Source organism: Ornithorhynchus anatinus, chromosome X1 (assembly GCF_004115215.2).
Source record: "Ornithorhynchus anatinus isolate Pmale09 chromosome X1, mOrnAna1.pri.v4, whole genome shotgun sequence".
NCBI lineage: Eukaryota > Metazoa > Chordata > Mammalia > Monotremata > Ornithorhynchidae > Ornithorhynchus > Ornithorhynchus anatinus.
This window is the reverse complement of record NC_041749.1, coordinates 119401399-119427599: the sequence shown is the minus strand read 5'-3', so window position 1 is coordinate 119427599 and position 26201 is coordinate 119401399.

Below are 26201 nucleotides of genomic sequence, written 5' to 3'. Positions count from 1 at the left end.
TTGTCTCTATCTGTTGCTGAATTGTACATTCCAAGTGCTTAGTACAGTGCTCTGCACATAGTAAGTGCTCAATAAATACTATTGAATCAATGCATTTCTTTTTTACAAAAATATACCTCATCATCCTCTAGGTATCTAGCAAATATTTCATTCAAAGTTGTGAGAGATGGTATAGTTCAGATATCTTGTTCTAAAAACTCCAGCCAGTGAACTTATTGCTCCTGGTAAGTCTCTCTATTAATGAAATTTTAAATTCTGTGATTTTTTTTTCAACATTGACTTTAGATCAGCATTTAGTAAACATGAACATGGAATCTGCATGTTCATAACCGCCTCTGGGGTGACTCGTATCAAGCCAACTCTAACTTAACCTTCTCTTCTCCAGGATGAAAAAGATCAATATCTTTAACCTTTCCTCATATTTATACCAGGGCGACTGGAGGATTCTTTCCTTCTGGTGAGGGGGTTCTCTTCCAGGAACCCTGGTTCATTATGGACAGAAGGAGGTTGTCAGCAACAACCTCCTCCTTATCCCTTCAATCAGCTTCACTGCTCATCTTTTGAGCCACAAAAGGCAAAGAAAGAGTGGGATAATAATAAGGCTAATAATGGTAATTGATAAAAACATAGTAATTGATAAAATAATAATATGGTATCGATTGAACAACCGCTGGCTGAAATGTACTGTAGTAAGCACTTGGGAAGGTACGACAGAAGCAGATGGCATGTTACCTGCCAGCGAGGAGCTTCCATGCTAAAGTGGGAGACCAACATAAAAAAAAGATTTACAAATAAGGTATATGGAGTAAATAATTAGCTATTTGATTGAAAATGCCTATGTACACAAATGCTGAAGATAAGAATACTGTAAATCCTGAGGAGCAGGGGTGGCTTCAGGATTTGGTCCGACATGGATTGTTGGAAATTATTTGCTGGAAGGAGGTGGGAATTTAGGAGAGCTAAATAAGAGACGGACCATCCTAGAATAAAGTGTAAGGATGACTCCTAACTCTTGCACATTAACTCCTGTTAATAGACCTCAGAATCATTCTGGCTCACATAAAGTTAGTAAACCAAACAGTAACTCTGTTTCCATAAAACATACTTCTCCAGTTCTCTAGGGAACAGGTATTATCGAGGAGCTCATTGGTGGAAGAGCCTCCCTTTCAGTGTCCTGCTACAATAAATAAATACATTAGGTCTTTCCAATGACTGGTGCATTTGTATTCTTTCCAAATAGTCCTATTACAACAAATGGAGTGCTTACTATACATCTTTATTCCTGCCGCTTTTCAACTTAAATTTAATTTTCATATAGATTTATTTAAAACGATTCTCAATGTGACTCATCCTCGTGATAAATTTATGGAGGGCTTAGTCAATGTGCAATTTAGTTGGAGTTAAAAATGGGCATTTTGTATTACTCTGCCTGAAATAGAATTATCCATTGTAGCTGACCACTGTGCAGCCATTTGAAATGTGTTTTCATGACATTCGCTCAATCTTCAACAGAAAGGAAATGGAAAGTAAACATTTGGCTATAAAAAAATGTAAATAGGTCATTCATATTTAAGAGTTCAAATTTTTGAAAACTAGGTGCAGTGGAAGAATATTTACCTATGGAATATTTTATAGCTTCTAGTGTCTAGTGTCTAGTGTAATTAAGAGATTATAATTAATACTCCAAAGAATCCTGGGCAAGGAATAAGAATTCCTGAAGACGATACTCCTAAGCACTGGAAATCTGACTGGCCCGCATTAGCCACGATGTGCGTTTAAGTCTTTTTAGCCCAGATGGTCTCGGACTTGTGTAGATGGTCCCTAGAGTTTTTAGAAAAATACACAAGGGTCCTCAGAATGGCCCAGAATGAATATCTGTCACTGACCCTCTAACTTTATCTACCCTAGGCCCATACTACATTGTTTGTCACAGAGTAAATGTTTAGTCAACAGCATATTTATCTAATCTAAGGCACTTGGAAGTAGAGCTCTGTGCCCAGCCTGTGACACACTGTTTTCTTTCTTAAACCCTTGAGATCATCCATAAATCAATTCTCAGATCTGAGAACTTGAAGAAACAATATGGTTCCCTCCAGAGATTTCATTCCTTAATCAAAAATTTTGAGTTATGACAGGTGTCAGGTCCTTAGTCAAGTGACCATCTACCCCAAATATCATTTATATCCATGAAACGTTAGGCCAGTGAAGGCCATTCTGTAATCTATTAATTCATCAATTGCATTCATCAGCTCCTTACTCCTTGCAGCACTTGGGAGACTACAGTGCAATAGAGTTAGTAATCAATGGTGATCGATCAGTGGTATTTATTGAGCACTCAGTGAGTTCAGAGCACTGTACTAAGCACTTAGGAAACTACAACCCAACGGAGTTGGTAGGCATGTTCCCTGCCAAAAGACAGGGAAGCAGTGTGACCCTGTGGAAAAAGCATGGGCCTAGGAGCTAGAGGACCTGGGTTCTAATCCTGGCTCCTCCATTTGTCTGTTGTGCAACCTTGGGCAACTCATTTGACTTTCCCGTGCCTCAATTAGCCCGGGGCAAGAGATGTAGATTTGGGAGTCATCCACATAGAGGTGGCAGTTGAAGCTTACTCACTGTCTGCCGAACTCATCTATCTTGCCGCACACCGCTTCCCCACGTCCTCCCCCAGCCTGGAACGTCCTCCCCCTCCATATACACCAGACCAACACCCTCTCCATTTTCAAAGCATTGTTAAGGTCACATCTTCTCCAAGAGGCCTTCCCCGATTAATGTAATTCATTGTGGGCAGGGATTGTCTCCCTTTATTGCTGTATTGTACTTTTCCAAGTGGTTAGTACAGTGTCCTGAACACAGTAAGCACTCAATAAATAAAATCAAATGAATGAACGTACTAAGCACTGGTGTATAGAAAAGTGAAGTTGCTAGCCCAAAGTCACACAGCAGACAAGTGGCAGAACTGGGATTAGAACCCAGGTGCTCTGATTCCCAGGCCCAGGCCCCTTCTTCAATAAGTCATGCTCCTTCCACTAGGTCCCCTTTACATTCACCACGCGCTTGGCTCTGTACCCCTTAAGCACACTGATAATCGTCCCAGTCCCACAGGACTCATGAAAATAGTCTTATACTCTACTATTTCCCCTAACCGTAATTTATTTTAATATCTATCTCCTCCTGTAGACTGTAAGCCTCTTGTGAGCAGGGATTATGTCTACCAACCTTGTTGTATTTTACTTTCCAAAGCACTTAGTACAGCACTCTGCACACAGTAAGTGCTTGATAAATACCACCGATCGATTGATTGATCAAGAAAACTCTCCCATCAAGATTTCCTGATGTTCTGCAACAATCAATGTTTCATCCAGCAAATAAGGTCAATGATCATACTTTGGAAATCAGAGGAGCCATTTATGTCCTCTGCTCATGAACCAAAGCTCCCCACAGAACCAGGCTTAATGAGGAAATAGAGCTTATGAATAAATAAATGTAACTGACAACCAAGTTAATGATCTCACAGATCACAATTTTGATCAATGAATCATGTAGGAAGCTTTGTTTTGGCTTTGGCAAATCAATAAGCCATTCTGTAAAACAGGAAAATAGATGTGGGGGTACTCGATGAATCTTAAAATGGAACTCAGTGGATAGAGAAAATTGGCGAGGGTTTGAGAGATTTGAGCTACAAGTGCTTCCATAGCACTTGTATGATGATGAGTTGGTTGTGTTAGCAAATCATTCCTATTTTAGCAAAAACAAAGCAGAGATCCAGGCCTGCAATGTAAGGCCCATCTTAAAAAGTAAGTGGGGCAAACTGGTAAAATTCCAAGTGCGCCCCCACCCCCCACGCACCTGACCAATGACTGGGGCCTTGTTTCAGGTGATTGAAGTCAGTTGCTTGAAGGTGACCACTTATTTCTGTTGTCAATCCCTTGAGAATTCTCTAGCTTTTGTACCTTTTCTTTTATTCTGTTCCTTTTCCATGAATAGCGGACTTCTAAGCTAAAAGCAAGGGCAACCAGAATTTCCTTCTCAAGTCAAAATTAGGCATTTGAAAACAGTAATGCAAGCAGCCAATGAAAGGCAGGAAACAATCCTTTCGGCCCGAATTATTAGCGTCTAAAAGGGTTTATGTTCCCATGATTATTTGGAACCACAGATTGAAAGTCAGGTAGAGGACGGGGCTATTGAATAGATCACTGGGGACTCTTCCAGGTTTGGACTCTCATTAATAGACCAGGAATGGAGCATCCAAATGAAGTTATATTACTTGAAAAATGGAAAATCATGAGGGCAGTGCACTCCAGGGGAGTTCTACAGTGAATAAGATTCCGGGCTGACTGCTTTATCCTCCCCTTCCCAAAAATCCATCATTAACAGGCAAAGTAGTAGACAACTCCTACTGTGGGGCTCAGCTCATGTTTACATCATCTGGGGAGACGGCCTGTCTCAGTTTCTGGACTGGAAACCAACATTTCCCTATCATCACACACACACACACACACACACACTCACACACACTCATATACACACTGACCTTATTTGGAGAAACTCATTAACCACTTGTAAAGGACTTTAAAAGTGCATCATAATGGAAAATGGAAGTTATTGGGGACAGTTTGGTGCATTCTCGGAAAATAGTCAAGGATTACTGGCTCTCTAAATCACTAAAAAATGCTACTAGATTGTGAGCGCCTTGAGGAGAGGGATTGTGTCTTCTCCCTCAGTTGTACTGACATTTGTAATAATGATAATAATAATTAATAACATTTGTGATAATAATAATTAAAAATCAGAGTGGCTTTTTTTTAAGTTTTCACTCTGTGCCCAGCCTTGGAATAGAAATACAGTCAGCAGGTCAAACACAATCCCAGACCCATACGGGTCAAGTATCTTATCCCCATTTTACAGATGAAAACCTTAAGCACCAAGTACTGTGCTTGGCACACCAGAGCCACTCCAGAAATTCTGTCAGTTGATCTACTGATTTTGGCACAAATCCAAATGCCCTCAGTGAAAAAATCATGGTGTCCAATGCCCATGAGGGTTTTGCATCATACAGGAGATCAAACTTGAAAGTTCTCGGACAAAAAAATTTAGTGGGGCTAGGGAGTGGACAGCAGTGCTGAGCTGTTGAACATGGGACGCTCATCAGCTCTTCTTCTTCCCCAAGCTCCCATGACTTCAGGTTCTCCAGGCACCTCTATTTAGCCAGACCCTGAAACAAGTATCCTGATAGAGGTGGATTGGACTTGAAGGTGATGGTACTGAATTTATCGGTGCACATCGGTGTAACCATAAAACAGCTTAATGAGAATAATAATCCCACCCTCAAGCACTGTCTGTGCCCATGTAATAACAATAATAATAATAATAATAATAATAAATTGGAGTATTTGTTAAATGCTTACTTTATGCCTAACACTGTAATCAGTACAATTCAATCAGTCAGGGTTCCAGTCCCACATGGGGCTACTAGTTTAAGTAGGAGGGAGATCAGGGATCAAATTCCCTTTTTACAGATGAGGGACCTGAGGCACAGAGAAGTGAAATGACTCTCTCACAGTCACACAACAGGCAAGTGACGGAACAAGGATTAGAACTCTAGTTCTCAGAGCCAAACAATTTTCGCTGGGTTGTGTTGCTTCCCAATGGGCCCGGAGGTCAGAGGACCCAACTTGCCCAAGTTCACACAGCAAACAAGTGGTAGAGCCGGGATGAGAACCCATGACCTTCTGACTCCCAGACCCATGATCTATCCACTGTGTCATGCTGCTTCTCATGCATTTGGAGATGAGGACAGCATGCCATAGGGAACCCAACATACTGTGTAGTCAAATCCTCAAGCACTCACAAGCCAGGGATTTGTACCTGACAAGAACCATGTTTTCTGCACATTGTGACTCACAACCCTTTCATCATTATCATCCTCAGCCTGAAATTCCCTCTCCCTGTTGTCTGCCAGACCACTGCTATCCTCATCTCCAAAACCCTCCTCAAATCCTACCTCCTGCAAGAAGCCACCCGATCATTCTATCACTCTCTGGTATATATTGAGTCCCTACCATGTGCCGAGCACTGTACTATGTATTTGGGAGAATGCAATAGCATCAGGACGCATGATCCCTGCCCTAAGTTAATTCCAAGTCATGCCAGCTCAACAGCCATCCACAACATTGATGAATTCATACCCACTGATTAATCAATCAATCAATCAATCATATTTATCGTATACACACTGTGTACAGACCTCTGCACTAAGTGCTCGAGAGAGTATGATCTAACAGAGTTGCATTCAGTCCTTAGTGCTAGACCTGTTTTATATGTATATTCAGTTCAATTGTCTATTATTTACTCTGTTATTTCATCCAGACATTCATATAACCTCCTGTTATATCCTTGCTCTTTCTCCTGCCACGGCTATTTGTAAATAGGTTTCATCTGCCTGTGTACCCTATTAGATTGGACTTCGCTTGAGAGCAGAGAATATGTGTCCTGAGCTTCTGTTGCATTTTCACAGACTAGTACTTAATGCCCCTATGCATGGTTTTGGGGAGAGGGTGACGAAGGGAAGTTAGGAGCCCACTAAGGTCCCCCCACCTACACAAACACATGTCCTTCATTTATTTCCCCTCCCCCCTCGCACCGCTCTGCCGATTGTTCAGGAAGTAGAGTGGGAATTAATAATCAATTGATCAATTGTATTTATTGAACAGTTACTGAGTGCAGAGCACTGTACAGAGTGCTTGGGAAAGTACAATTCAACAGAATTGGTAGATATGTTCCGTATCTACCAGGTGCCTAGATGAAGGGACAATTTCAAATCTGAAATCCCATTATGTGAAATGTTATATCCCAAACCATCACCTTGGCCAGAGCAGAGGTTCTTTGCCAAATTCCTCCAAAACTACATTAACTCAATCAATGATATTTACTGAGAACTGACTGCGTGCAGAGAACGAATGAATGGACTGCATGGATTGAGCTGTGTTTGGGGCTAGATTCTCCAGCTAAATTCAACCCCCTGAGTCAGATATTGATTCATGTGGTCCATTCATTTGTTTGCTGCACACAGTAAGTACTTAGTAAATACCACTGACTGATTGATTGATTGAGTCATTTATCCATTCATTTCATTATCATTATTAGGAAGCAGCGTGGCGCAGTGGAAAGAGCACGGGCTTTGGAGTCAGGGCTCATGAGTTTGAATCCCAGCTCTGCCACTTGTCGGCTGTGTGACTGTGGGCAAGTCACTTAACTTATCTGTGCCTCAGTTCCCTCATCTGTAAAATGGGATTAAGACTGTGAGCCCCACGTGGGACAACCTGATTCCCCTGTGTCTACCCCAGTGCTTAGAACAGTGCTCTGCAAATAGTAAGCGCTTAACAAATACCAACATTATTATTATTATTATTAGTATTATATTTGTCAAGCACTTACTATGTGCCAAGCACTGTTCTGAGTGCTGGAGTAGATACAAGGTAATCAGTTTGGATCCAATCCTTATCCGACATGGGGCTCACAGCCTAATTAGGAGGGAGTATGAAATTCATTCATTTCATTTTCCTCCTCCCACTGTACCAGTTAGTCAATAAATCAATCAATAGCATTTACTGAGGTCCTACTGTGTGCAGAGCACTGTACTAAGTGTCTGGGAGAATACAATACAGTTGGAAGACATGAACACTGCCTTCAAGAGAGAAAAAGCGTGGTTTAGTGGAAAGACCTTGGGCTTAGGAGTCAAGACGTGGGTTCCAATCCCGACCCTGCCACTTGTCTGCTGTGTGACCTTGGGCAAGCCACTTCACTTCTCTGTGCCTCAGGTCCCCCATCTGTAAATTGGGGTTGAAGACTGTGAGCCCCACGTGGGACAACCTGATTACCTTGTATCTACCTCAGAGCTTAGAACAATGCTCGGCACATAGTAAGCACTTAGTAAATACCGTAATTATCATTATTATTATTATTCAAGTTGCTTAAAGTCTTATGAATGAGGCAGACATTAAAATCAATTACAGATAGGGGAAGCAAGCAAGTATAAGGATAGGTGTATAGGTGTTAATAATAATAATGTTGGTATTTGTTAAGCGCTTACTATGTGCAGAGCACTGTTCTAAGCGCTGGGGTAGACACAGGGGAATCAGGTTGTCCCACGTGGGGCTCACAGTCTTAATCCCCATTTTACAGATGAGGTAACTGAGGCACAGAGAAGTTAAGTGACTTGCCCACAGTCACACAGCTGACAAGTGGCAGAGCCAGGATTCAAACCCATGACCTCTGACTCCAAAGCCCGTGCTCTTTCCACTGAGCCACGCTGTGTTGAGGTGGGTGGGGTGCTTAGGGGCTGTGACTAAGTGTTGGGAAAGGCAGTAGGGAGGGAGAATGGGTTGGGGGGATGAGAGTTTAATCAGGAAAGACTTCCTGGAGGAAAGATCATTACAGGAGAGCTGAGAGAGCAGGGAGAATGCTGGTCTGTCAGATATGAAGAGGGCGGGAGTTCCAGGAGGGAGGGAGGAGGTGAGCAAGGTGTAGACAGGGGATGAGGCAAGAACAAGACACAGTGAGCAGGATGCCTTGACAGGAATTCATTCATTCATTTATTCCATCGTATTTAGTGAGCACTTACTGTGAAGAATGAAGCATGAGAGCTGGGGTGAGGTGGAAGAGGAGTGAGGATAAGTGGCGGAGAGAGACTGATTGAGGGCCTTGAAGTCAATGGTCAGTTCATTGCTCTTCACCCAAGACATGCTCAATAAATCTCCTTCGATGCTTGATTGATCTTTCTCTCCTTCATCTTAATTTATTCAGACAGTAGGACCCTATTCCAAGGGTATTCACTGTGACAGTTTTAGTTTACAGGTGTCACCTAAGAGAAAAGGGACATGTCAAATGCATTTTGATTTCAGGTTGACAATGTGGAGCCACCATGAGTTTAAGCCTTCCAGTTTCTGCAGACCCAGAGCCAGGTGAGAAGACCGACCATGACAGCAACACTTTCTCAGTGAAAAATCTGGGCAGGGGTTGAACATCCGATTCTCTCCCATGAAGTGGAGGTTTCCGGTTGATCTGCTTGCTGCTGTCATGGATTACTCTCACGCTGTCCATAAAAGCACCTTAATGGGAGAATTGGCATAGCTTCCTGCTTGCCATAAAGCCAGTGGCTCGTAACATGGTCTGTTCTGAGAGTTGCATTCATCTGCTTACCGCTACTGAGAGGAAATGAGGGAAGGACGGGAAAGGAGAGACATTTTATGAGTCACCTGATGTGAAAAGAACCTGGGAAGAGAGCGAGAAAGCAAGAGGAGGGAAACAGGCTACTTGCAAGTTCTCTCCTGCTGCCTAACTGTCCCTCACTCTTGATTCTCTCACCTCCATCCCATTGCTCAGGCACTGTTCCTTACCTGGAACTCCCCCTTCAGTTTCCCAAAGCCACATTCCTTCCATCCTTCAATGGCTTTCTCAAAGACCACCTCTTACAGGAAGCATCCCCTCATTAACTCAAAATCATTAATATCATAGTCATCACCATCATTGATAGCTAGCAAGCTCCTTGAGTGCAGAGATTGTGTTTAATAATTCTATTGTCCTCTCCCCAGGCACTCAGTACAGAGCTCAGCACACAGTATTCTGTAGGCTTCTGGAGTGTACTCATCCAAATGCTTAGTACGGTGCTCTGCACACAGTAGATTGTAAGCTCCTTCAGGGCAGGGATCTGGTCTACTAACTCTATGGAAGGCTCCAAGTGCTTAGCCTAGTGTTCTGCACATAGTTACTACTCAGTAGATTCTGTTGATTGATTGGGTGCCTACAGTGTGCAGACCAATGTAATATGATGATGATGATGATGACGATGTTGGTATTTGAGAAGCAGCGTGGCACAGTGGAAAGAGCCCGGGCTTGGGAGTCAGAGTTCATGGGCTTGAATCCTGACTCCACCACTTGCCAGCTGTGTGACTTTGGGCAAACCACTTAACTTCTCTGTGCCTCAGTTACCTCATCTGTAAAATGGGGATTAAAACTGTGAGCCCCATGTGGGACAACCTGATCACCTTGTATCCCCCAGCGCTTAGAACAGTGCTTTGCACATAGTAAGCGCTTAACAAATACCACCATTTATTTTTTAGAGAAGCAGCGTGGCTCAGTGGAAAGAGCACGGGCTTTGGAGTCAGAGGGCATGGGTTCGAATCCCGGCTCTGCCACTTGTCAGCTGTGTGACTGTGGGCAAGTCACTTAACTTCTCTGTGCCTCCGTTACCTCATCTGTAAAATGGGGATTAAGACTGCGAGCCCCACGTGGGACAACTTGATTCCCTGTGTCTACCCTAGTGCTTAGAACAGCACTGAAGCAGCGTGGCGCAGTGGAAAGAGCACGGGCTTTGGAGTCAGGGCTCATGAGTTCGAATCCCACTCTGCCACTTGTCAGCTGTGTGACTGTGGGCGAGTCACTTAACTTCTCTGTGCCTCAGTTCCCTCATCTGTAAAATGGGGATTAAGACTGTGAGCCCCACGTGGGACAACCTGATTCCCCTGTGTTTACCCCAGCGCTTAGAACAGGGCTCTGCACATAGTAAGCGCTTAACAAATGCCAACATTAGAACAGTGCTCTGCACATAGTAAGTGCTTAACAAATTATTATTATTATTGTTATTTGTTAAGGGCTTACTATGTGCCAAGCACTGTTCTAAGCACTGAGGTCGATACAACATTATCATGTTGTCCCACGTGGGGCTCGCATACTTAATCCCCATTTTACAGATGAGGGAACTGAGGCACAAAGAAGCAAAGTGACTTGCCCAAAGTCACACAGCTGACAAGTGGTAGAGCTGGGATTCGAACCCACGACCTCTGACTCCCAAGCCCGTGCTCTTCCCACTAAGCCACGCTGCTTCTCAAAATGGACTAAATAATTGTGGATAGGTCACCCTATATCAAACTGTTCCTCCATGTAATATTATTGGAAGATCTATCAGTCAATAAGTGGCAGTTACTGAGAGCTTTCTGTGTGAAATAATTATGGTATTTGTTAAGTGCTTACTATGTGCTAAGCACTGTTCCAAATGCTGGGGTAGATAGATACAGGGTAATCAGGTTGTCCCACGCGGGGCTCACACTTTTAATTCCCATTTTACAGATGAGGTAATTGAGGCACAGAGAAGTTAAGTGACTTGCCCAAGGACACACAGCAGACAAGTGACAAAGCTGGGATTCGAACCCATGTCCTCTGACTCCCAAGCCCAGGCTCTTTCCACTGAGCCTAACTGAGAGAATATAAAAGCATCAATAGTCTACATCCCTGTCCTCAAGCAGTATGCAGTTATGCCATTCTATCACTCCTTAGTCCTTTGAATATATCTTCCAATAGACTGCAAGCTCACTGTGGGCAGGGAATGTGTCCGTTATATTAATAATAATAATAATAATGTTGGTATTTGTTAAGCACTTACTATGTGCAGAGCACTGTTCTAAGCACTAGGGTAGATACAGGGTAATCAGCTTGTCCCACGTGAGGCTCACAGTCTTCATCTCCATTTGACAGATGAGGTAACTGAGGCACAGAGAAGTTAAGTGACTTGCCCACGGTCACACAGCTGACAAGTGTCAGAGCTGGGATTCGAACCCATGACCTGTGACTCCAAAACCTGGGCTCTTTCCACTGAGCCACGCTGCTTCTCTTATATTGTTGTAATGCACTCCCCCAAGAGCTCTGCACACAGGAAGTGCTCAATCAATACAATTGACTGACAAATATGATTGATTGACTGCTTGCTTGCTAATTTGAACTCTGTCCAACCGATTTTCTGGTGTCTCCCTCCACCCCCCCTCCCCTGCTCTGTGTTTAGTACAGTGCCTGGCACATAGTAAGCTTTTAACAAATACCACAATTATTATTGTTATTTATTTTATCAATCATGTTTGCCATGGCTCTCCCCTCAAGAGAGTCGATAGTTTTTCTCACTGGGAGAAAACCCGGAACCAACCTCTCCCTCTGTCTCGCACTGTGAGCCTCGTGTAAGACAGAGCACATTCATTCATTCAATAGTATTTCATTCAATGGTATTTACTGAGCTCTTACTATGTGCAGAGCACTATACTAAGTGCTTGGAATGAACAAGTCGGCAACAGATAGAGACAGTCCCTGCCCTTTGACGGGCTTACAGTCTAATCGGGGGAGACAGACAGACAAGAACAATGGCAATAAATAGAGTCAAGAGCACATGTCCAATCTATCCTAGCATTTAGCACAGAACTTTCACCCAGAGAAAATGCCTAACGATTATTATTAAAATTCAGCTGATGGTTCCAGCTCTTCCATTTGTAGAGAAAATCTAGAAAGACCTTCTGATATTAGGGGAAATGGGGAAAGCCTCAAGAATCATTGGTAAAACCTCCAAAAAAAATGCAATTGAGATGTTAGTATTTGTTAAGCGCTTACTATGTGCCGAGCACTGTTCTAAGCGCTGGGGTAGACACAGGGGAATCAGGTTGTCCCACGTGGGGCTCACAGTCTTAATCCCCATTTTACAGATGAGATAACTGAGGCACCGAGAAGTTAAGTGACTTGCCCAAAGTCACACAGCTGACAAGTGGCCGAGCCGGGATTCGAACCCATGACCTCTGACTCCAAAGCCCGTGCTCTTTCCACTGAGATGTAGTTGTTTCAACAACTATCAAGTCAGCTTATCGTTATAGAGTGAAAAATTTAAGGAAACCCCAAGAGAAAAATTTGCTTATTGTATCCAAAATCATCTAATGTCTGAACACACATATGCTGCCATATGGGATATATTTAGAGCATTCATTAGGAAGAGAATAATTAGCCTCACATCATACAAGAAAAAGAGTAGGCCCAGAGGATAGATACTTTAGAAACAGAAATGAAAGACCTTGAAAGTAAATTTGCTAGGGACAAATATATGAGACCAAACTGGAGCTTCTTTTAAAGAAAATCAAATTACATGAATGATTCACTAATAAAACAGAATAGGGACTCTTTCACTAGGAGAGGATTATACTGTATCTAGTCTGAGAGGAGGCAAAATACCTGTCATCTATTAACAGAAATACTTGACTGATTTTTTTTTTAATTTGTAACCAGAAAATACCATTACCCCTTTTTAAGTGACCGCTTACAGTCCACTCTGATTCTTCTCATTTTAACTTTATCATGCCCCAGTGGCATGCTGATTGGATGGATGCTCGGATTTCAATGGCAGTGGATATGGGAAATATAGTGGTGAGTTGAGAGCAAGGAAAGAAACAGAGAGGAAGGAGGGAAGAAGGGATGATGATAATGATGATAATGGTATTTGTTAAGTGCTTACTATGTGCTGAGCACTGTACTAAGCACTGGGGTAGATAGGAGTTAATCAAGTCAGACAGAATCCATGTCCAATATGGGACTCACAGCTTAAAGGTGAGGGAGAACAGATATTAAATCCTCATTTTATAAATAAGGAAACTAAATCACACAGAAGTGAAGTGACTTGCCCAAGTCACACAGCAGGCCAATGACAGAGGCAGGATTAGAAGTCAGGCCTTCTAACGTCCAGACCCTAGCTCTTTCCACTAGGCGATGGAGAGAGAGACAGGACAGGAGAGAAAGAAATGTTCACAATGGACTTTAGCAGTGTTGTGGAATATACAAAACAAAATGACACCTCCCCAGCCTACGAGAAGCTTACGCTCTGACAGGGTACACCAACATTAAAATATGTATGACATTACAAATAAATAGCTCTCATTCAATGCACATATTCAATTTGTCACCAAGTCCTGATGGTTCTACCTTCACAATATCACACTTCTCCATCTAAATGCTACTAGCTGATCCAAGCCCTTATCCTATCCCACCTTAATTAATGAATCAGTCTTCTCGCCAAATTCCCTGACCCCTGTCTCTCCCCACTCCTGTACACACTTCACTCTAGTTCTCAGATCATTTTTCTAAGAAATATTCAGTCCATGTCTCCCCACTCCTCAAGAACCTCCAGTGGTAGCCCTTCCACCTCCAGTGGTAGCCCTTCCACCTCCACAGCAAACAGAACCTCCTTATCATCAGTTTTAAAGGGCTCAATCTACAATCCACTCCACCCACTTGGCTCCTCTAATGCCAATTTACTCACTGTACCTCTTTCTTATCTATCTCACCACCAACCCTTTGCCCACACCCTCCTTCTGGCCTGGAATTTCCCCTCCCTATCTGACAGATGATCACTCTCCTCACTTTCAAAGCCTTCTTAAAATCATATCTCTTCTAAGAGGCCTTTCTCAATGAAGTCCTTTTTTCACCTAGTCCCTCTCCCTTCTGCATTGCCTATGCATTTAGATCTGTTCTCTTTAAGCACTTGATATTCACCCTACTCAGCCTACAACACTTGTGTCCATATTTGTACTTCATTTATTTATATTATTGTCTGATTTTCCCTCTAGAGTGTAAGCTCCTTGTGGGTAGGGAATGTGATGTCCAACAACTCTGTCATACTGTACCCTCCCAAGAGCTCAGTATAGAGTTCTGCACAGATCATGCTCAAATACCAGTGACTGATCCATCGACTGACATATATACAAGTGCTGAGGAGGGTGTAAACGTTTGGAACTCCTCCCTCTTCGTACCTGACAGACAATTACTGTCTGCTGCTTCAAAACCTCAGTGAAGGCACATCTCCAAGAGGCCTTCCCTGACTAAGCCCACTTTTCCTTTTCTTCCACTCCCTTTGTGTGTCGCCCAGACTTGCTCCCTTAATTCATCCCCCCTCCCAGCCCCACAGCATTTATGTACAGATTTGTAATTGTATTTATTTATATTAATATCTGTCTCCCCCTCTAGACTGTAAGCTCATTATGGGCTGGGGTTGTGCCTGATAGATTTTTATAGTGTACTCTCCCAAGTGCTTAGTATAGTGCTCTGTACACAGTAAGCACTCAATAAATACGATTGAATGAACTGGCTGCTTTGCAAGAGAAAAACAAGCTGAGCATCATAATAAACACTTGTGAGAAGGTGATGGGAGAGACAAAGTTGTTGGGAAGAAAGGGGCCAATGTTTGGAATCCAAGAAGCAGAAGGTCAATAAGAGTTCAGGCTGTGAAGTAGACATGGAGAAGACCCATTAAGAACCACCTCCCTCATCATATCATCATAAAAATAGTAACAGATTATCTGTGCCTTTGAACTCACAACCTGGGGCAGAGGGGGAAAGTAAACAGTCTGTGAAGACCATGGTAAGTGGCTCCAAGGAGAAAGTGCATCTCAAGCTGTTTTCAAGGGGGGATGGACTGAATGAAAACTCTGATCCAGACTGAGGGATGAGCGAGGAGGAAGAACAGGAAGTATCTGTGAAAAGTACAAATTATAGAAGGTTTTTTTTTGAATGTGGCTTAATTCCTGCATTAATTCCTGTTTTACCCATAGTGCATGTTTGATTGTCCAAATCATCATTTACTCTTGGCCACTATCCTGTTTGGAGAGAGGGGACTTAGACTGGAACAGGAGAAGAAAGGGGTTCTGAGTTCTTGCTTCTGTCAAAACCTCACTCTTGTACACTCATCTATCCCGCCACCTCTCCACCCCCCAAAAATAAACACCCCTGTTCCCTTCCCCTATTCCTTAGCCGGAGAGTTAGGGGCTCGATGCAGTTTGAAAACATCAAAGCAAACTCCAATCCAAATTGAATTTTCCTCTGCTCTGGGCTTCGCTCTCCGTGGACAATCCCTCCTGGTTCTCCACCTGCCTCCCTCCAATTTCTCTGGTTTTCTCTCTCAGCTCTTCTTCTAGCCTCCTCCTTTGGGGCAGCAATGTGGCCTGACTGGTTATTCAGGAAGCACATCCATCCCCCACCCACAAAGCACTTAGGCACCTATCTTTATACTCTGCTGCTTCTCCTATCTGTAATATATTTTCATTTGTCTCCCCCTTGAGATTGTAAACTTCTAGGTGGCAGAGATCCTGTCTACCAACTCTATGGTATCATTGTCTCCCAACCACTTAAGTACAGTGCTTTTCAACGTGCTTTTCAGAAGCAGCATGGCTTAATGGAAAGAGCACAGGCTTGGGAGTCAGAGGTCGTGGGTTCTAATCCCGGATCTGCGACTTAATGGTGTGACCTTGGGCAAATCACTTAACTTCTCTGTGCCTCAGTTACCTCATCTGTAAAATGGGTATGAAGACTGTGAGCCCCACATGGGACAACCTGATCACCTTGTGTCTACCCCAGTGCTTAGAACAGTGCTTGGCACATAATAAGTGCTTAACAAATACCAACATTATTATGATTATTTCACACAGTAAATTGTTAGCTCCTAGAGAGCAGGAAAAGGGTTTCATGCTTCCGTTGGTATATATTGAGTGCTTACTATCGTAAGTCACAGAAGTGCTTACTGATTGACTACTGTTCCTATGTGTGTCTAGCCCCGATTGGGAGCCCTGCACAAGCGTCAGATTACCAATAAAGCTGGCAGGGCAGGCCACAGTCCCTCGTACCTCACTGGGGTGAACGGGCTGCTCACCACTTTCCTACTGCTCTGTTCTTTGATTCGTTCACTCGGAGTCTTTCGTCTCTTCATCGACTAAACGAACCCTCCCTATTTTTGTTGATAACACTATGTATGAAAGCACTGGAGTAGACACAAGATCATAAGATCTAAAACAGTTTCTGTTCCACCCAGGGTGCAGAATCTAAGAGGGAGGGGGAGGGGGCATTTGATCCCCATTTTTCAGCTGAGGAAACTGAAACCCAAACAGGTTGGGAGAGTGATCTGCCAAGGCCACAAAACAGACCAATGGCAAATATGGGACTAAAACCCTCAACGTTTGACTGCCAGACTCAAGTTCCTTCCATTGGGCCATGCTGTTGTACTGCTACAAATTCTTAGCATAGTGCTGTGCACTTGGTAGGTGCTCAATAAATACCATTGGTTGCATGATCAATTAAAGGAAACTGGTCAAGTTCTGTGAAATGAACTGAAGCCAAATATAGGTCAGCAAGTAAATCAATGTTATCTTTTGAGAGTTTACTGTGTGCAGAGTATTGTACTAAGCACTTAGCACTCATTATTATTATTATTATATCTGTTAAGTGCTTACTGTGTGTCAAGCATTGTTCTAAGCACTGAGGTAGATACAAGTTAATCAGGTTGGACACAGTCCCTGTCCCTCTCCAGCCTCACAGTCTAAGTAGGAGGGAGAACAGTCATGGAATCCCTATTTTACAGTTGAGAAAACTGAGGCAGAGTGAAGTTGTGACTTGCTCAAGGTCGCTCAGCAAGCAATTGCCTGAGCAGGATTAGAACCCAGGTCCCAGGCCCATAGTCCTTCCAATAGGCCATGCTGCTAGTTACTGGGTCTTCAAGGGGATTCAGAGAAGCAGTGTGGCCTAGTAGAGAATGGGTCTGGGAGTCAGAAGGACCTGGGCTCAAATTCCGGCTTCTCCACTTGTCCACTATGTGACCTTGGGCAACTCACATCACTTCTCTGGGCCTCGGTTCCCTCATCTGTGAAATGGTGATTACAACTGTGAGCCTTATTGTAGGACAGGGACTGTGTCCAACCCTATCATCTTGTATCTATCCAAGAACTTAGAACAGTGCCTGGCACATAGTAAGCACCTAACAAATACCACAATTGTCATTATTGTTAGTATTGTAGAGAAGCAGCGTGGCTCAGTGGAAAGAGCACGGGCTTTGGAGTCAGGGCTCATGGGTTCGAATCCCAGCTCTGCCACTTGTCGGCTGTGTGACTGTGGGCAAGTCACTTAACTTCTCTGTGCCTCAGTTCCCTCATCTGTAAAATGGGGATTAAGACTGTGAGCCCCACGTGGGACAACCTGATTCCCCTATGTCTACCCCAGCGCTTAGAACAGTGCTCGGCACATAGTAAGCGCTTAACAAATACCAACATTATTATTATTATTATTAGTATTATTATTATTATCTGTTTCGAAAGGTAGCTTCCTGGGGTCCAGGTTTCGTTATATTTCTGTAAGAGCAACCTGAAGAGCTCCATTCATCTTTATGGAAAGACAAAAACAAAACTCAAAGGGCTCCGTAGACATTAAGAAGTGAAAGGCTGGTGTTTAAAAAGGGGTGAGCCTTCCAGTTTTGCTGACCGAAGGAAAGCTGAGTCCCCTCTAAGGGAGTGGAAAGGTTCAACTCTGAAGAAACCAGTTGGATTTTATTTCCATTCCAATAGACGTATCCTTGAAATTGCTCACTAAACGATCTCTATTTCCGAGGATAAGTAATATCGAATCTGCAGATAGGGCTCGACCAGGTTTCCAAACCAGGTCCCTACCTCATTCAGGGAGATTTGATATCCTGATCCTCGGAAATAGAGACTTATCTTCTTGATAGTCCTGAGTTCTGCTTTCGGGGAAATGCAGTTCTATTTCTGAACTGATCGGTTATAGGAAGTGAGTGGGACCACTAAGTAGCACAAGCTGCTTTGTTACAGTTCCCACTAGAGGCGAATCCATAGGTTATTGGCTGATTCCAAAATAAGCAGAGCCTAAAGTTCAATATGCAGTCAAAGCCTAACTTAACCCAGGCATTCAAAAGTAGCAAACATGGCACATAGATGGTCCTCAACAATAACCTTGGATCGGGATGGCAAAGGGTGGGCTCGAACACAGAGACAGGCCCTGTCAGTCAGTCAGTCAGTAGTATGCACTGAGTGCTTGCAATGGGTAGACGATTTGCGTAAGAGGAATTTGGTTGGTTTACAAATTTGTCGGGGCAGTCTAATATTTTTACCAATCTTAAGGCGACTTTGGTCCAGTAGGGAAGCAGTGTGGCTTAGTGGAAAGAGCACGGGCTTGGGAGTCAGAGGACGTGGGTTCTAATCCTGGCTCCGCCACCTGTCTGCTGTGTGACCTTGGGTGAGTCACTTACCTTCTCTGTGCCTCAGTTACTTCTTCTGTAAAATGGGGATTAGGACTGTGAGCCCCACGTGGGACAACCTGATTACCATGTATCCACCCCAGTGCTTAGAACAGTGCTTGGCGTTTAACAAATACCATAATTATTAAATATGATAAAAAAACAAAAGAGACTTTCCATTGTGGAAGAAATCTTACTGTGTGTCAAGCATTGTTCTAAATGTTGAAGTAGATACATGATGATCAGGTTGGACACAGTTCCTGTCCCACACAGGGCTCCCAGTCCAAGGAGAAGGAAGGACAGGTATTGAATCCATTTTATAGATGAGGAAACTGAGGCACAAAGAAGTTAAATATCTGGCCCAAGGTCACACAGCAGGCAACTGGTGGAGCAGGGATTAGAACCCAGATCCTCTGACTACCAGGCCTGTGTTCTTTCTACTAGGCCAAGTTACTTCTCCCAACCTCCTACTAAGAAGTTAGATTGGCTTCACGGTACCTCCTTGGGGTCAGGGATTGTGTCTATTTATACTATTATACTCTCCCAAGCTCTTGGTAAAGTGCTCTGCACACAACAGATGCTCAATAGATACCCTCGACTAATTGGCTGACTGATTTACAGTGCAATTGGTTACTTGCCTGAGGGCTTGGCTGTCTGTGTCAGGGCTGGTTCTGGTATGGAACCTAACTACTTGCACTCAAGTCTTTGGAAAAATGGACTCCACCATCCAGCTGTTCATGATACAGCCACATTTCCTATCACTGCTCAAACATTTATCCTATCCCGCCTTGACTACTGCATCAACCTACTGGCTGACCTCCCTACCGCCTGTCTCTCCTCACTCTGCTTCATACCTGACTCTGTTGCACACATCATTTTTCTAAAAAAAGTTCAGTCCATATGTCTCCACCCTCTTCAAGAACCTCCAGTGATTGCCCATCCACCTCTGCATCAAACAGTAATGCCTTAGGAAAGGCTTTAAACCGCTAAATCAGCTCACCCTCTCCTACCTCACCTCACTGATCTACTACAACCCAGCCCACACAATTTGAACCTGTAGCACCAGCTTACTCGCTGTGCCTCAATCTCTTCTATCTTACTGCTGACTCTTTCCCATGTCCCTCCTCTTTGCCTGGAACTCCCTCCCGCTGTGTATAAGCCAGGCCACCACACTCTCCATTTTCAAAGCATTATTAAGTTCACATCTCCTCCAAGAAGCCTTCTCTGATTAAGCCCCCTTTTCCCTGTCTCCCTCTCCCTTCTGTGTCATCTATGCACTTGGATCTGTGACCTCTGGGTATTGGATGTTTGCCCGACCCTCAACTCCAAAGCACTTATGTACAGATCTTCAAATTACATATTATGAATATTTATTTATATTAATGTTTGTCATCCCTTCTACACGGTAAGCTCATTATGGGCAGGGAAAGTGTCTGCCAACTCTGTTGTATTATACTCCCTCAAATGTTTATTACAGTGCTCTGCACATAGTAAGGGCTCAATAAATACCATTGATGATGATGATGATGATGATTTTCTAGGAAAAGACTCTAGCTGTATTGTGATGTACACCTCTACCCACTTCAGGAAAATAAAAATAGATTTTAAAAACCACTTTTACTCAAAAATTTAAATTAGGATTTTTAGACCCCAGAATTTAGTATAGTGCTTGGCACATAATAACCACTTCACAAATAACCATGTTTATTATTACAGTGCTTAGCATAGAGCAGGTGCTTAGATATAACTATTATGAATATTGTTTATAGTAGTATCCCTTATGTAATATTTGTTAAGCACCTGCTACATTCCAAGCACTATATTAATAATGATGATAATGATAATATTCACTATTCAGTCTATGTTCCTTATTAAATTTGGCTATCACCCACTATCTTATCCCCACAAGATGCTCGAGCATTCTTTGGAATCCATAGCTTTTAATAGTGACCAGCAGATGATATAGTCAGGGGAGCAGGGAAGGAGGAAGTCAGAGACAGAGTGAAAAAGAGAGGCAGAGGGAGAGACAAAGAGAGACAGAGATTTTCACTAATACTTCACTGAAATCTCTTTTCTAGATAAAACTCGTCCCTCAGGAAGATGGATTAGAAACTGAGGTAGTAAGAAGACATTAGGAACAAGTTCATTCTCCCTTCCCTCTAGCAACATCCTCAAACAGCAGTAGAACCTGGGCTGGGGGAACAGTACAGGCTCTGGGTGGAAAGTAAAGGATGAAGGAAGGCAGTTCAAACTGAGTAAAAGAGGAATAGTGATATAACTGTGGAATTTAAGTGCTTTCCATGTGCCGAGCACTGTACTACGTACTGAGGCAGATACCAGATGATCATGTTGGACACCACTGGTGTCTCACTGGGGCTTACACTTTTAGTAGGAGGGAGAATGGGTATTGAATCCTCATTTGACAGGTAAAGAAACTGAGGCCCAGAAAAGTAAAGTGACTTGTCCAAGTTGACACAGCAGGTGGGTGGTAGAGTCAGGATTAGAACCCAGCTCTTCCACTTCCCAGGCCTGGGCTCTTTCCACCAGGCCATGCTGCTTCTCCAGTTGCAGCAGGAATTTGAGCTTTGGATCACTGCCATTTATCTGGGGTAAGAAGAGGTTTTGTGCAAGCCTTTCCTGGTGAGGGGAGGCCTTGGTCTATAGGAGAACTCTTTGGTCCCTCAGAACTACTTGTCTGTTAAAGGGGGTGGGCCTGGACACAATGATTACCCCCAAAGTCTATTAACTCCTAGGCTACTTGTGCACTCACCCACAGCACTGGGTCACTGTGCCTTATCATTTAAAGTGTGAAAGAGGGACAGTAATCTCAAATCTGGGGACACACCTCCAGGATAAACAATGCAATTACCTGGTCCTCTAGCAGTCATAGGCTATGATTGCAGAAGCTAATTAGCGACCTGGTTCGAAGATTTGAGCTGGCTTCCATTATGAGTCCTTCTTTTCTCTTGACACAGAGCAGAGAGAACCTTAGTACAACAGTGATTAGCCTTATTTCATTTTTATTGCTTTCCCCATTCGACATAATATCACCGAAAGTCAACAGTGTAGCTCATTTATTTTAGCAAGCCAGAAAATGCAAGCTAATTTCCTTGCTGTACTAAATTTAAGTCTTATCAAGGAAATGGAATCCATGAGAAGACAAAAGAATATGCCAGTTTACAGCCCCGGTACCTACGATGGAATACTGGCACAGAGATTTGAGAGGTGTTTTAGGGAAGAAACAAATATTTCTGAAGTGGCACAAGAGCCAGGTGAGCAAATGGGGCAGTTTTAATTCTCCTGTTGTTTTTCACTTAGAAATTCTCCCAACTGGACTGCTCCTGACAATGTCGCTTGGCAAAGCCCTCCTTTCTTCTTCTCCCACTCCCTTCTGTGTCACCCTGACTTGCTCACTTTAATCACCCCCACACACACACACACACACATCCTCAGCTCTACAGCACTTTTGTACATACATGGAATTTATTTATATTAACGTTTGTCTCGCCCTCTAGACTGTGAGTTTGTTGTTGGCAGGGAATAGAGAGGCACCGTGGCTCAGTGGAAAGAGCATGGGCTTGGGAGTCAGAGGTCATGAGTTCTAATTCCAGCTCCCCCACTTGTCAGCTATGTGACTTTGGGCAAGTCACTTAACTTCTTTGTGCCTCAGTTGCCTCATCTGTAAAATGGGGATTCATTCAATAGCATTTATTGAGCGCTTACTATGTGCAGAGCACTGTACTAAGCGCTTGGAATGAACAAGTTGGCAACAGATAGAGACAGTCTCTGCCGTTTGACGGGCTTACAGTCTAATCGGGGGAGACAGACAAGAACAATGGCAATAAATAGAGTCAAGGGGAAGAACATCTCGTAAAAATGTTAAGACTGCAAGCCCCACGTAGGACAACCTTTCATTCATTCATTCATTCAATAGTATTTATTGAGCGCTTACTATGTGCAGAGCACTGTACTAAGCGCTTGGGATGAACAAGTCGGCAACAGATAGAGACAGTCCCTGCCGTTTGACGGGCTTACAGTCTAATCGGGGGAGACGGACAGACAAGAACAATGGCACTAAACAGCGTCAAGGGGAAGAACATCTCATAAAAACAATGGCAACTAAATAGAATCAAGGCGATGTACAATTCATTAACAAAATAAATAGGGTAACGAAAATATATACAGTTGAGCGGACGGGTACAGTGCTGTGGGGATGGGAAGGGAGAGGTGGAGGAGCAGAGGGAAAAGGGGAAAATGAGGCTTTAGCTGCGGAGAGGTAAAGGGGGGATGGCAGAGGGAGTAGAGGGGGAAGAGGAGCTCAGTCTGGGAAGGCCTCTTGGAGGAGGTGATTTTTAAGTAAGGTTTTGAAGAGGGAAAGAGAATCAGTTTGGCGGAGGTGAGGAGGGAGGGCGTTCCAGGACCGCGGGAGGACGTGACCCAGGGGTCGACGGCGGGATAGGCGAGACCGAGGGACGGCGAGGAGGTGGGCGGCAGAGGAGCGGAGCGTGCGGGGTGGGCGGTAGAAAGAGAGAAGGGAGGAGAGGTAGGAAGGGGCAAGGTGATGGAGAGCCTTGAAGCCTAGAGTGAGGAGTTTTTGTTTGGAGCGGAGGTCGATAGGCAACCACTGGAGTTGTTTAAGAAGGGGAGTGACATGCCCAGATCGTTTCTGCAGGAAGATGAGCCGGGCAGCGGAGTGAAGAATAGACCGGAGTGGGGCGAGAGAGGAGGAAGGGAGGTCAGAGAGAAGGCTGACACAGTAGTCTAGCCGGGATATAACGAGAGCCCGTAATAGTAAGGTAGCCGTTTGGGTGGAGAGGAAAGGGCGGATCTTGGCGATATTGTAGAGGTGAAACCGGCAGGTCTTGGTAACGGATAGGATGTGTGGGGTGAACGAGAGGGACGAGTCAAGGATGACACCGAGATTGCGGGCCTGCGGGACGGGAAGGATGGTCGTGCCATCCACGGTGATGGAGAAGTCTGGGAGCGGACCGGGCTTGGGAGGGAAGATGAGGAGCTCAGTCTTGCTCATGTTGAGTTTTAGGTGGCGGGCCGACATCCAGGTGGAGACGTCCCGGAGGCAGGAGGAGATGCGAGCCTGAAGGGAGGGGGAGAGGACAGGGGCGGAGATGTAGATCTGCGTGTCATCTGCGTAGAGATGGTAGTCAAAGCCGTGAGAGCGGATGAGTTCACCGAGGGAGTGAGTGTAAATGGAGAACAGAAGAGGGCCAAGAACTGACCCCTGAGGAACTCCAACAGTTAAAGGATGGGAGGGGGAGGAGGCTCCAGCGAAGGAGACCGAGAATGACCGGCCAGAGAGGTAAGAGGAGAACCAGGAGAGGACAGAGTCCGTGAAGCCAAGGTGAGATAAGGTATGGAGGAGGAGGGGATGGTCGACGGTGTCAAAGGCAGCAGAGAGGTCAAGGAGGATCAGAATGGAGTAGGAGCCATTGGATTTGGCAAGAAGGAGGTCATGGGTGACCTTAGAGAGAGCAGTCTCGGTAGAGTGGAGGGGACGGAAGCCAGATTGGAGGGGGTCTAGGAGAGAATGGGAGTTAAGGAATTCTAGGCATCGATTGTAGACGACTCGTTCTAAGATTTTGGAAAGGAAGGGTAGTAGGGAGATAGGACGATAACTGGAGGGGGAAGTGGGGTCAAGAGCGGGTTTTTTTAGGATGGGGGAGACGTGGGCGTGTTTGAAGGCAGAGGGGAAGGAGCCCTTGGAGATTGAGTGGTTAAAAATAGAAGTTAAGGAAGGGAGGAGGGCAGGGGCGATGGTTTTAAGAAGGTGAGAGGGAATGGGGTCCGAGGCGCAGGTGGAGGGGGTGGCACTTGCGAGGAGGGAGGAGATCTCCTCTGAGGATACTGCAGGGAAGGATGGGAAAGTAGGGGAGGGGGTTGGTGGGGGGGAGGGGAGAGGCGGAGGGGTGACTTTGGGGAGCTCAGACCTGATCGTGTTGATTTTCGTGAGGAAATAGGTGGCCAGATCATTAGGGGTGAGAGATGGGGGAGGGGGAGGAACAGGGGGCCTAAGGAGAGAGTTAAAGGTCCGGAACAATCGGCGGGGGTGACGGGCATGGGTGTCGATGAGGGAGGAGAAGAAGCTTTGCCTGGCGGAGGAGAGGGCAGAGTTAAGGCAGGAAAGGATAAATTTGAAGTGTGTGAGGTCGGCTTGGTGCTTGGACTTTCGCCAGCAGCGCTCAGCAGCTCGAGCATAGGAGCGTAGGAGGCGGACGGAGGAGGTGATCCAGGGCTGTGGGTTAGTGGCGCGAGAGCGGCGGAGGGAAAGGGGGGCGAGAGAGTCGAGATGAGTAGAGAGGGTGGAGTTGAGAGCGGAGACCTGATCGTCGAGAGTGGGAAGAGAGGACAGGGCGGCAAGGTGAGGCGAGATGCTATTGGAAAGACGGATGGGATCGAGAGAGCGGAGGTCTCTGTGGGGCAGTAGCGAAGATTTGCAGGGGGAGGGAGTGTGAGAGATGAGGCAGGTGAGAAGGTTATGGTCCGAGAGAGGGATTTCAGAGTTGGTGAGTGAGGAGATAGTGCAGCGGTAGGAGATGACAAGATCGAGGGTGTGACCGAGTCGGTGAGTGGGGGCGGTATGGTGGAGGAGGAGGTCGGCAGAGTCGAGGAGGGATAGCAGGCGGGCGGCAGAGGAGTCGTCGGGTACATCCGTATGGATGTTGAAGTCTCCAAGGATCAGAGTGGGCAGAGAGAAGGAGAGAAGGAAGGTGAGAAAGGGGTCAAGGTGGTTGAAGAAGTCGGAGGTGGGACCGGGAGGGCGGTAGATGACGGCGACAAGTAACTGGAGTGGGTGGTAGAGGCGAATGATATGGGCTTCGAAGGAGGGGAAGGAGAGGGAGGGGGGAGGAGGGATAGTGCGGAAGCGGCATCGGGGCGAGAGGAGGAAGCCGACGCCTCCTCCCTTACCAGTGAGTCTGGGGGAGTGGGAGAAGGAGAGGCCTCCGCTGGAGAGAGCGGCGGCAGAGACCGTGTCTTCGGGAGAGAGCCACGTTTCCGAAAGGGCGAGGAGGAGGAGAGAGCGGGAGAGGAAAAGGTCATGGATGAAAGGTAGCTTGCCTGTAACAGAGCGGGGGTTCCAGAGGCCACACTTGAAAGTAGCTGTGGGTGCAAGGGGAGGAGGGGGGGAAGGGCGGGGGGAGGGGAGGGTTTGGATGGGAAGGAGGTGGCGGGGCCCTGGACGAGGAGAGGGGGATGAGGGGTGGCGGTGGGACAAGAGGACTGGGATGGGGCATGGGTGGGGAAGAGAGAAGGGGGGAGGGGGTGAAGAGGGGGTTAGGTGGGGGGAAGAGTAGGGGGAGGGGGAAGAGGGGTAGCGCTG